The 12,547-nt window shown below is 43.1% G+C and overlaps 1 long non-coding RNA gene across 3 annotated transcripts in view; it reads right to left on the bottom strand.

Moving 5' to 3' along the window:
• Positions 1–1,193: 1,193 nt before the first annotated feature.
• Positions 1,194–12,547, bottom strand: part of LOC138175383 (uncharacterized) — a 42,087-nt gene continuing 30,733 nt past the window's right edge. The window contains exons 4-5 of one of the 3 annotated variants that reach the window (XR_011171982.1): positions 10,501–10,661; positions 1,194–1,634 (exon numbers count right to left, since the gene is read on the bottom strand). This is a non-coding gene — a long non-coding RNA (uncharacterized lncRNA). Of the gene's footprint in view, positions 1,635–5,645; positions 5,664–10,500; positions 10,662–12,547 lie in introns of those variants that run through there. The other 2 variants (XR_011171983.1, XR_011171984.1) reach the window with 2 other exon arrangements.

Below are 12,547 nucleotides of genomic sequence, written 5' to 3'. Positions count from 1 at the left end.
TTAGCACAGTGCCAAGCCCATAGTAAGGGCTTCTTCCTTCCCTCCCTACATAAGCTTCTTGAAGGAAAATAGTGTTGTTGTTATTAAAATCTTGTCTCTGTACCACCAATGTATTGCACTCTGCTTTGTACATAATAGATATTTAATAACTAACATTTATATGAGCTTTAGACATTGCAAAATGCCTTACATTACCTCATTTGATCCTGACAACAACCACATGAACTTGGCCCTACAGGTATTCTTAACTGCATTTTACAGATGAGGAAACAGAGGGTCCTAGAGGTTGAGTTACTTACCGACAGTTACACAAAAAATAAGAAGCAGGAACTGATCTCATGTCTTCCTGACTCTAGGTCCAGTATTCTATTACTACAACATGGTATTTACTTAATAAATTTTATCTAACTGATTTGCTTTATTTAAATAATAAATTTTTAAAATAAATGCCTCCTGAACTTTATTTGGTAGAGGCACTTGTTTCAAGATGGGGACGGAGGCCTTCTTTGGACAGCTGGTAGGATACCTCTAACCCTGTGACTATTCAGAGCTATAGGTACTCAATTAGTACCAGATATGACTAGAGCGTAGGGAGACTTTTTTCTTTTAAAGAAATAAACCAGAACTTTGACATTCAAATAAAAGCCTTCTACTTCCAAATTGCCACCTTGGGAAGACTACATGCTCAGCTACAATTGTGCTGGAATTGTTCAAAGCATTTTTGGAGATCCTCATTTGGAAGTGGCTTCAGAGTCTGTTTCCAAGCCACAAGGAGAAAATGAGTCTCCTTACCTTATAGTCATGACTCATTCCCTTGGACTCCAAACAGTATCACTGTGCTCAGTCACCCACTTCATTCTCCAGTTTTGGATCATACAGTCAGAGCTATGGAGCCGGAAGGGATGTTGGAAGCTGCTAATCCAACCCTCTCATTTCACAGATGAGGGAACTGAGACTTCAAGGAGTTTCTAACTCTCTAATATCCCTCCCAATCTGTTCTCTTCTTAATCACACTACCACATACCCCTCTCTTCTCCTCTACCTTTCCAAATTTTCATCTTCCCATTCTTTAAGGCTCATCTCAGGTCTGCCTTGAACCCTTCCCTATTGCCCTGATGTTAGCACTCAGATATTCCAAATGATTTGGTTCCTTTTGGTTTTTTACTATTTAAAAAAATATATATAACACACACTTGTCATTTAAAAAAAAAGAAAATTTCATTGGACTCCAAAGACAGCTCTCAAAGAGAATCCAAAACAGTTTTGAGCAGGATTAGAGGTAAGTACTGGCCTCCTCAGGTAATGACTGAAGGAAGGGGGTATTGCTTATCTTCATGTGTTCATTCTGGCCTATTTGTTTAAAAGTCAGTCATGTGACTTTTATAGTACCTCATTCAGCCTTGATGAATTAGTTTGGAACCTGGCCAACTGCTCCCAGCAATAGAATAGCTACAAGAATCCTTTTAGAGTTGTTTCCAGATACCAGCATCCCCAAGGCTCATCATTCATTACCAAGTGATTTCAAGAGGGTGAGAAACATTCCCATCCAACAGAGACCTATGGACACTCAGCATTCCAGTTAACAAAGACATTCAGGTGGGAATGAATCAGAGGAGAGAAGCATCAGAAGGAACCTGAGGGAATGGGAGAGGAAAGAATATAGGGGAAAAGCTAGGTAATGTAAAAACAAAAGCCATCAATAAAAAATATTTCTTTTAAAAGAAGGTATCTGAAGCTATCAAATACAACCCATATACATATAAGAATCTCTTCCATAACACCCCTAATCAGTGATCACCTAGCCTTCCCTTAAAGAACTTTCTCAAGAGAGGAGTTTACTACCTCCTACCACAGCCCATAAGGGTTGGGAAGCTATATTCCTTCCTTACAATCTGTACCTGTTGGCCAGCCTGGCCAGCTGAAACTACGTGCCAGGCTACTTCAGGGAGGGCCAGCAGAGATTAGGTCTTTGGGTATGTGGGTCAAGGAGAAAGGAAGGCTAGTAAATGGAAGATTGTAGGGTTCCTACAGTGACTAAAAGCATCATAGGTTTAGAACTAAAAAGGGCCTCAGAGCACATCTTTTCTGACCCCTTCATTTTACAGGTGAGAAAACAGAAGCTCACTCTGGGAGCTTAAGGGACTTATGCAAAGTCACACAAGCTATTTCAGAGGTGGGATTTGTAACTGTGTCTTTCTGATTCTGAGATTGGTTATGTGAAAGTAGCCACCCCTGATCTCTTTTCTAAACCTTAGGGTCAAAATCACTGATAATGAGAATGATTCTTGTCCCCTGCTAGCATCCCCAGAAGTTGTCAGGAAGGAAATAATAACTACCCAGCCCTCAGAGCAATTTTTAATAGGCTGAAGTCATCTGACCTCTGTGAGATTTCTGATCCACCTTAGTCAAGAGATTTTGAAGGAAAATTTTTTTTCTTTTTCATTTTTCTTTTTGCTTTTTGGAGGAGGGAAGGTAGGGCAATTGGGGTTAAATGACTTGCCCAAGGTCACATGGCTAGTTTTGTGTTAAGTGTCTGAGGCCTAATTTGAACTCAGGTGCTCCTGACTCTAGGGTTCTATTTACTGTGCCACTTAGCCACCCACGGAAATTTTTTTTTTCTCTAAGGTGCTTAGAGGTGTCCTGTGCATCTCCAACCTCAATTAATTTCCACAACTCTGGCAATAACACCCCAGAGAAAAAACCTACATGGATAAAATTTCCCCTGCTTTTCTCCTAAGTTCTGTATGGGGTGTCCAAGGAACCCACTTCATTCACTAAATATACAACAGGTCTTCAGGTATTTTGCTCTGGTTAAGTTCCAGTCTACCAGGGATATGTACATATAGGAAGCATAGAGCTAGAAGAGAGATCATAGTCACCTAACTCCCTCATCTTCCAGATGAGGAAACTTAAGTTCAGAGAGGTTTAAGGACTTGTCTAAGGTCGTAAGTACGTCAGTGATCATTCCACTATACTAGGGTGGGCCTAGTGAAGCCTGCCCTGTAGATGCCTTGGAGAGATGGGATAGCAGGAGACTGTAATGGTAATGGAAATATGAAAATATGTCCTGCACCTTGCCCCTTGATAGGCTTAAGTGAATCTGAGAACCTTCCCTGATTTGAAAATATACTCTGCGCCTTAATGTGAATGTGCTCACATGGAGCCTGTGGCAGGAGGCTTGTTTTTCAGGAATGCCCACACCTTGTTACTTTGTGACTGGGCAGTGGGTCAAGAGGGTTGTGGTACTTTCTGACCTTAGAGGAGAAGGACCCTGATGTGAGGTTTTGCTTTGGGGGCTCACTTTGGGAAGAATTGTGTGATCTGGCCAGATGAGACTCTGGGCAGCTGTTGAGCCCCCTACTCCCCTCCCTCCCCTCTTTTGAAAACCCAGATGTTGGTGCTTCCCTTTCTGGTAACTAACTAGGTATGGATGTAATGGTCAGACAGCTAGAAACATAGTATGACAGAAATTGGGCATAGACCATTATCTAACACCATATACCAAAATCAAGTCTAAATGTGTTCACGATCTAGATACAAAGGCTTTTACTGTAAGCAATCTGGAAGAACAAGGATGCCTGTCAGATCGATAGAGAAGGGAAGACTTCATGACCAAACAAGAATTAGAGAGTATTATAAAATGCAAAATGGATAATTTTGATCACATGAAATTGAAGAGTTTCTGTACAAATAAAGCCAATGTAACCAAGATTAAGAGGGAAGTGGAAAATTGAGAAAGAATTTTTACAACCAGTGTCTTGATAAAGGCCTCATCTCTAAAATATACAAAGAACTGATTCAAATCTATAAGAATACAAGCCAGTCCCCAATTGATAAATGGTCAAAGGATATGAACAGGTCGTTCTCAGATGATAAAATTAAAGATAACTATAAGCATATGGAAAAATGCTCTAAATCACTAGTGATTAGAGAAATGAAAATCAAAACAACTCTGAGGTACCACATGTCATAGGTCAGATTGGCTAAGATGACAAAACAGGAAAATGACAAATGCTGGAGAGGATATGGGAAAATTGAAGAACTAATGAGCTGTTGGTGGAGTTGTGAACTGATTCAACCATTCTGGAGAGCAATCTGGAACTATGTATGTCCAAAGGGCTATAAATAAGTGCATACCCTTTGAACCAGCAATACCACTTCTAGGGTTATATCCTAAAGAGATCAGAGAAATGGGAGGAGGACCAGTATGTACAAAAATATTTATAGCAGCTCTTTTTGTGGTGGCAAAGAATTGGAAATCAAGGGGATGCCCATCAAATGGGGAATGGCTGAGCAAGTTGTGGTATATGAATGTAATGGAATACTACTGTGCTATAAGAAATAAGGAGTAGACAGACTTCATAATAACCTGGAGAGATGTATATAAACTGATGCTGAGAGAGAAGAGCAGAACCAGGAGAAATCTGTACACAATCACAGACACAACATATGTGTGATGACTAACTTCAATAGACTGGGCTCCTCTCATCAATGTAGGGTTATAAGACGACTCCAAAAGACTCATGATCGAAAGAGATATCCACATCCAGAGACAGAGTGGAGTCTGAGTGCAGATTGAAACAAAGTACTTGCTCTGTTTCTTTTTCTTGTTTTGCTTTGTTTCCTCTTTCCCACTAATCATTCCATCAGTTATAATCCTTCTTTACAACCCCTGACTAATGTGAAGATATTCGTAGATCCTATATTGGAGTGCATGCTGCCATGATAGGGGGAGGGAGAGAGGAGAGGGAAGGGGAGAAAATTTGAAACTCAAGGGAATGTTGTAAACTAAAAGCAAATAAACAAATTAATTTTTAAAAACCCCAAATGTTGGTGCTTCCCTTTCTGGTAACTAACTAGCTATGGATGTAATGGTCAGACAGCTGGAAGCCCTGTCTGCTGAATTGTGTTATTTTCTCTTGTAACTTTTGTTTGTATTCTCTGAAGTTCAGAGTGCTGACTTTTCTCCCTGAACCAGGTAAATGATACATGTTTGACTGATTAAAGTAAGATTGTTAACCCATTTTGAGTTACTTTTCTTTAGAAAAGCAGATCTAGGAACCTGCACTGGCAGCCATCCTGGGTATGCTGGGGTGCTTGCTGCTCCAGAGATCAAGGCCAGTCATGTGATCACAGGTGGACCTTACCAGTCATTTATTGGAACCCCTTCATTGTAAAGATGAATTAACTAAAGTATAGAGAGTAATGTGATTTGGCCCAAGGTCCCACAGGTAGACAAAAATTGGCCTTAGAGCCCCTGATAGTTCAAGCTGGTTGGCTAGGGAGATTAAGAGAAACTCTCAATTTGCTTTTTGGGCTTCCTATTTTTTCTCCATTCAAGTCACTTCAAGTCCTGACAGTTCTGATAACAAAGCTCATTTAATCTCTTATGTCAACATTCCATCCTCTGGGAGGCCAAGCCTTGGGACTAGCACAATACAGTTCATATTGACCTCGGGCTAACCACTTTAGAGCTTTCCCTTGCCACCTAAAGCTGGAAATAGGCTCCTGCGGTTCCCACTAAGATCATTCCTCTCTTCTTATTTGAAAGTCTTGCTTGAGATCCTAACCTTTGCTCTCATCCACAGCATCAGAAGAGGTAGCATCAGTTCCATGAAACTTGAACCTTTAGGGGTATACAGGGCACAGGCTGCAGACTTCTCCTGCCAGAGATAGAGGGCACAGGGCACAGGTTGCATGCAGATCTCTCTTGCTCTACCCAGCTCTCCAAAGCAGCCTTCACCTACTGTGGTAAGCAACTCACAGCTGCTCCCACTGCCTGGATGATCAGGGAACCACCAACTAGAATATTTCTGGTAATTGTTGAGTCATTTTTAATCCTTTCTGATTCTTTGTGGCTCCATTTGGGGTTTCCTTGGCAAAGGTGCTGGAGTGGTTTGCCATTTCCTTCTCCAGATCATTTTATAAAGATGAGAAAACTGAGATGACCCAGAGTCACACAACTAGTAAGTGTCTGAGGCCAGATTTGAACTTGGGAAGAGGATCTTCCTGACTTGAGGCCCAGCACTCTTTCTCTTGCACCACCTGGCAGCCTAATAATGATAATAGTTATCATTTATATAAGCACCCTAAAGATTTCAAAGCACTTTAGATATATGACATCCTTGAACAAGAGAGAGGAACACCAGTCCTTAATATCTGTCCTTCTCCAGCATCCCAAGGCCCCAGGCCTTAGCATCTGTCCTGTTGCTATGTCCTCTGTTCCTGGGCACTGCCATCTAATCTGAAGGTGCATCCTAAGGAGGTCAAGGGCCTTACCGTCCAACCCTGGGGCATCCACACATTTCCATCTACTCTGTGACTAACCTTACATCTACTGTATTCTCCCATTAGATTCTGAGCTCCTTGAGGACCAGGACTGAAATTTTTTTATTTGTATCCTCCAGCACATAGTAAATATGAAATAAAGGCTCATTCATTCATTTTAAAAATTCCAGTCCCAATCACAGGATCCTGAATGCCCATCTGGAAACTGCCCCCTCCCCACCACTGAAATAATGTAATAGAATTAGCTGTGAGACTTTGGGGAAGTCATTTAACCCCAATTGCCTTGCCTTCCCCATTCCAAAAAAAATAATGTAATAGGAATATCAGCCTTTTTTCAAACTTGTGGAATCTTTTCATAGGGAAATCTAGGAGTACACAGTAAAAGTTATAAAAATAACTTTGCCCTTTGCCCCAATGATTTCACTGCTGGGACTATCTATATCCTGAAGATATTCACAGGATCAGATCAGTGGGTTCTGAAAGGGTGTGCCCTGAGTGTGTGCTGGGTGAGCCCCTCTTGGCTGGAACATATACATATGATCACACATCAAGGCTCTCCAAGTGAGCCTGATTCCTCCTGGCAAAAATGATACCGATGATGATGATGGTGATGACATTGTGTCATAAGCAAACAAAAAACATCACCACTGGATCAGAGAATCCTAAGATCATAGCTTAAAGAGACCTTGGAGGCCATTTAGTTCAGCCCTCTCATTTTACTAGTGAGGAACCTGAGGTCCAAAATGCACAAAACAAAACAAAGACGGGGAAAAGTCTATTTTTTCAAAGACTTCATAGTAGCATTAGCTGTAATTGCAAAACAGCCTAGATGCCCAACAACTGGGGAATAGTCAAAGATGTTATAGACATCAAGGCAGTAGGATGCTGTAATGTAATTAAGACTGACAAGTTTAAAAAGCACAAAGAAATCTAGAAAGACCTTTACTAAATAATGCAGACCTCAGTCAAAGGCCAGGGCACCCACAAGGGATACCAGATACATAGACATTTCAAGAAAGTACTAGGTCGGGGCAGCTAGGTGGTATAGTCAATAGAACACCAGCCTTGGAGTCAGGAGGACCTGAGTTCAAATCTGGCCTAAGACACTTAACACTTACTAGCCTTGTGACCTTGGGCAAGTCACTTAACCCCAATTGCTCTGCCTTCCCCCCTCTAAAAAAAAAAGTACTAGGTATCCCTCACAGCCATATCAAACCATATGTCCCATATGTCTAATCCAAGTTCAAGTGGGTCTTCTTTCCATCCTTTTTTGGGGGGAGAAGGGGAAAGGAAGGTTAATCAGGGCCCAACAGTCTTTGATGCAACAGGAGGGAAAGGGGTTGGCATTTGTAGCTTTGACTGTCATGGTAGCCCATGACTGTAAAAATTATAATGACATGTTATAGATTGAAACTGGTTCATTTAAAACAGACAACTTGGTGATATGTGATGGGCCTGGAGTCAGGAGTCAGGGAGACCTGAGTTCAAATGTGGCCTCAGACACTCACTAGCTGTGTGACCCTGGGCAAGTCACTTAACCTCTGTTTGCCTCAGTTTCCTCATCTGTAAAATGGGGATAATAGCAGCACCTGCCTCCTAGGGTTGTTGTGAAGATCAGATTAGATAATAATTAGAAAGCATTTAGCATAGTGCCTGCCACATAGTAGGCTCTATATAAACATTAGCTATTATTAAATATAAATAGCTATTAAGCAAGCTTAACTGGCTATATTGATGCTCAATGTTAAGATTTTAATTACACATTTAATATTTTAAACATACCACATTCCTTTTTGAAGCTCCTGTACATTCTCATTTCATGATGTCCACATCCCAAACCCCTGAGCAAGCAATCAGGGGTAATGATGTTACTTACTTCATTTTGCAGAAGAAATTAAGACACAGAGTCCAATTAACCTGTCCAATGTCACCCTGCTAGCAAGTGGCAGGCAGACCTAGAAATAGAATCTAGGCTCCTAGACTTCCTAATCAAAATTTGTTCCAAAAGCTTGTTCCTTTACCCCCAGGCTGGATAGCATCTAACCCCACCAGGGATGGCTTTTGCCAAGTCAGAACCTATATCCCTAGATACCCAAGAGGCTGTGTGAATGAGATTTTTCTTTTTGCCTTTTTTTTTTTGGAGGGGAGAGGGTAGGAGATTTAGGGTTAAGTGACTTGCCTAAGGTCAAACAGCTAGTTTTTATGTTAAGTGTCTGAGGTCAGATTTTAAACTCAGGTCCTTCTGACTCCAGGGCCAGTGCTCTCTATTCATTACGCCACCTAGCCACCCCGTGAATGAGACTTTTCATCTCTAAAAGGAGTGGGGTTAGATTAAATTATGTCTAAAATCCTTTTCAGTTCTAATATTCTTAAGAGGGTGTATAGAGTACTAGATCTGGCAATAGAAAGCCTTGTTTTAATCCTTCTGTGCATGCTTAGTAGTTTCAGAACCTAGAAGAAATTACTGAACCTTACTGAGCCTCTGTTTCCTCCTCCACAAAACGGGGATTGCTGAAAGGTTTAAAAGAAATAATGCATGAAAGCACTTTGCAAACCTTAAAGCACTTTACAAATGTGAGCTGTGATGACTATTATTTTTCCTTTCCTTCCTCTCCTGAAGATAATAACCATAGCTCACATATAAATGGTGTTTTACATGCAGCCCTATTACAAGCCTTGTTTGGCTTTTTTGGTTTAGTTTGGTTTTCCAGTTCAATAAATATTTATTATGTGCCTACTGTGCACCAGGCACTGTGAATACAATTAGTGAAAAGGAACTTACAGTCTAAAGGGGAAGATAACACACAAATGGGGATAGGAAAGTGAGGGTCAGAGTCACCAGGGCTACCTCTGTGGAACTGAAATCAGACAGGGCAGCAGAGACAATGTGGAATGACTCTATTTGACTTTTAAAGCCCTTCACAACCTGGCCCTGACCTACCTTTTCTGTCTTTTTTTCTGTCTTCACCGCCCTCCACATTCCCTAAAGTCCCACAACACTAGTCTTCTTGCCATCGCTTGAACACAACACTCCATCTCCAGATTTTACGTATTTTCATGGGCCTAGAATGCTGTGCCTAAATGCCTCCACTTCCTGGCTTTCCTGGCCTCCTTCAAGGCTCTTTTTTTTTTTTTAATTTGTATCTCTATTGCTCAGCACAGTGCCTAGCAAATAGGCAATGTTGACTTGCTGACTGAAGCACAATATCTCTTTAAATCCCCTTAATAGCTCTTTTTTTTTTTTGATCGGGGAAGGTAAGGCAATTGGGGTTAAGTGACTTGCCCAAGGTCACATGGCTAGTTTTGTGTTAAGTGTTTGAGGTTGGATTTGAACTCAGGTCCTCCTGACTCCAGGGCCAGTGCTGTATTCACTGTACCTTCTAGCTGCCCCTAGACATTTTAAAGGAGAAATCTTAAACTTTAAAGTGATAAAGTGGAGATAAAACAAACAGAAACTCCAACCAAAAACCAGATAATTGTAAAAGATACCAGGTATGTCTAGAATAAGAGCAAGAATGGAAACAAAATCCGACAGCCATTGTCCTGGTCTCTCCTCCAAGATAGGCAGATTCATTCATTGCTACAACCTGTATTCTAGGGGTGTATAGCTCCCTTACTGTGAGAAGGGCTTGATAAAGGGAATTTGACAGGATTAATCAGCTTGGCTGGGATTAAGCAGTCAAAGTATCAGTTTGCTGAAGAGTAGAGATCAGCCTTCCAGGCACCAGACATCCAAGTATCCTCTGAGAATGTTTCCTGCTTCCTCCTAGGCTCTGGGTTAGCTGGAGACAGTTTCCCAATCTTATTTCCCAACCTGTGAACTCAGAACCCTGATCTGGGTGATGTGTCTTCACCCCAGGGTTGGAAATCAGAGCTGATAAGTAGCAATAGTACCTGCCAGGTGTGTGTCAATGGGGATGGGGATCAGGGATATGGAGCAGATTGTGGGGCTGAGTTTGCAGAAGGAGGAATAAGCTCATGAATACCCACCCATCCATGTTCAAGAAATGAGAACTTTTTTTAAAGGGATTGCTCCTCCCCTCCCCCTCTCCGAAACTAACTCCTATGAAATAACTGACTAGCAAAGCAAGAAAGAATCCCAGATGTTCCTAAAAAAGGGACTTCATTATCTAAGGAAGGTATCTCCTCCTTGGGATGTCTCTCAGAGAGAATCCCTTCCACCCAAGGTCTTGCAGGCACAGAAGTACTTACCACTTCCTGGCTTTTTCCCCTCCTTTCCTTCTCTTCCTTGTTCTCTTCACTCCACGGTGGACAGAACTTTCAAAGGTCTGGGAACCATAGAGGAGTGTCCTTAACCATAGAACCTTATTCAGTGATCCTCCAATGAATAAAGATGCAGGTGCTGCTGTTTGCTGAAACAGATCAGAAATAGGGGACCAATATAGCAAATATCTTAATGACTGCATCATCAGTCAATTTCCAGGATATTCCAAACCTCTCCTGCCATATCTCGGCTCTGGTGAAAAATGGGGAGGTGGGTTTCATGCTGTGTACAAAGTGAGAGGTCAAGAATATTCTAACAAGGTCTTGGGTTATAAATACCTCTGATCACAAGATCACAGATCTCCTCGTGGAAGGAACCTCAGAAGTGATCTAGCTCATTCTCTCATTTGGCAGATTAGGAAACTGAGGCCCAAGGAAGTAAAGTGACTTGTCCAAGGTCACACAGAGAGGAAGAGTCAGAGAAGGGGTTTGAACCCAGCTCCCCTGGCCCCAGACTCTATGCAAAGCCTTTTTTGTTTCTCTCTCCTAGTCTAAAAGCTGCCACCAACAACCTGAAAGCTGCTCTCTTAGCTCCAAAGAAGGGGATAGAATTTACCTTTGTGTGCACATCTTTTGTAAGAAGGCCTGTTAATTTAGTCTGTTAAATTCCAATACATTTCCATCAATCATTCCTTCTCAGCTGCCTCCTGGATATTCTTATTGGTCAGAACCATCATTACTATCTGGATTCCTCAAAGGCAAGGTCAGTAGCCTAGAACCCTCGAAAATACCTAAGCCTGGATTATCAGAAAAGTCAGTCGACCTCTGTAAAACTTGGACCACGAAAAAAACAAATGAGAAAAATTCTCGTTCTCAAAAGAATCCGATTTCTAGTTTCTTCAGGGAGATTTCTGAGCACACCTTTCCCAACTTCCTTTCTCCTCCACTCTCTGTACAATCAAAGGTAGCCTTCCCCCGCCACTCCCCACCTTCTGCACTCACACCCGGGACAAAAGGTCCTGAGCCAAGGAGATTTGACCAGCCAATTCAGAGTCCAGCCCCCAACTGGAGAAATCCGACAGACTTGTCAGTCATCGAGCTGGGAGAGAAAGGACAAGCGAGAGGGTTTGGTTTTTTTTTTTTTTTTCCCGCCTCCAGCTCCCTCCACAGCCAGGTTCGGAGAAGCTTTCCCAGTCCCAGCTCAGAGGAAAGGGGAGGGAAGAACCCCACCTGCCAAGATGTGCTGAGTCCCAGAGAAACTTGTGAGCGGCGGGAGATCGGACGGCGGCGGGAGAGGGAAGGTGGGAGGCGGGGAGAGGAGCAGGAAGGAGGCAGAGACCCCGGGCTTACGTGTTTGTACAGTGCTGGCTTCACCTGGCTCAGGTCTGATCTCAGGGTGTGGCATCAGGTGAGACACAGCCTACATTCATTTAACCAGAGAAAAGCCACAGAGGAAGCTGGCAGGCGGACCAAGCTCCGGCCAGACTTCTCTTCTTCCTGGCCCGCTCCCTGGGGAGCGGGAAGGACGAGGGAAGGAGGCCCCCCTCCGCCCCCCTCACCTGGGTGCCACCAGCCATTGGGGGAGAAGCGTCCCCGCCCAGAGGCTTTCATCTGGCCGCCTATCTCCAAGCTGCGGCTTGCTTCCGAGACCGCAGCTCTCTTCTCCGATGCTCGGCCCTCGGGGCCTCGCTCTGCAGTATCCAAGCGAGGAATCCTGCGGGAAGGCTCCGCTGTCACCCCGGACAGCCAGGCATCTCGGCTGGCGAAGAGATTCCCAGCTCTGCCGGGCAAGCGCTGGGCCTGGCAGAGAGAGCAGCGGGGCTCCCGAGATCTGCCCCCTTGCTGACTGTATGGTAATTAACTCATTAATTTGCATTGCAGAGGCTCGGCACGTGACTCAGCTCTGTTCCTTCTACCCTGGATCTGGGTGAGTCTAGTTAGGTCCGTCCGCAGGCCACCAGAAAGCCAGAGCATGAATTTAAAACACACACACACACACACACACACACACACACACACACACACACACACACAC

Source organism: Petaurus breviceps, unplaced genomic scaffold (genome assembly GCF_028583685.1).
Source record: "Petaurus breviceps papuanus isolate PSGF00001 unplaced genomic scaffold, PetGlider_PUasm1.0 77, whole genome shotgun sequence".
In the NCBI taxonomy this organism is placed as follows: domain Eukaryota; kingdom Metazoa; phylum Chordata; class Mammalia; order Diprotodontia; family Petauridae; genus Petaurus; species Petaurus breviceps.
This window is presented reverse-complemented; position numbering and strand designations above follow the sequence as displayed.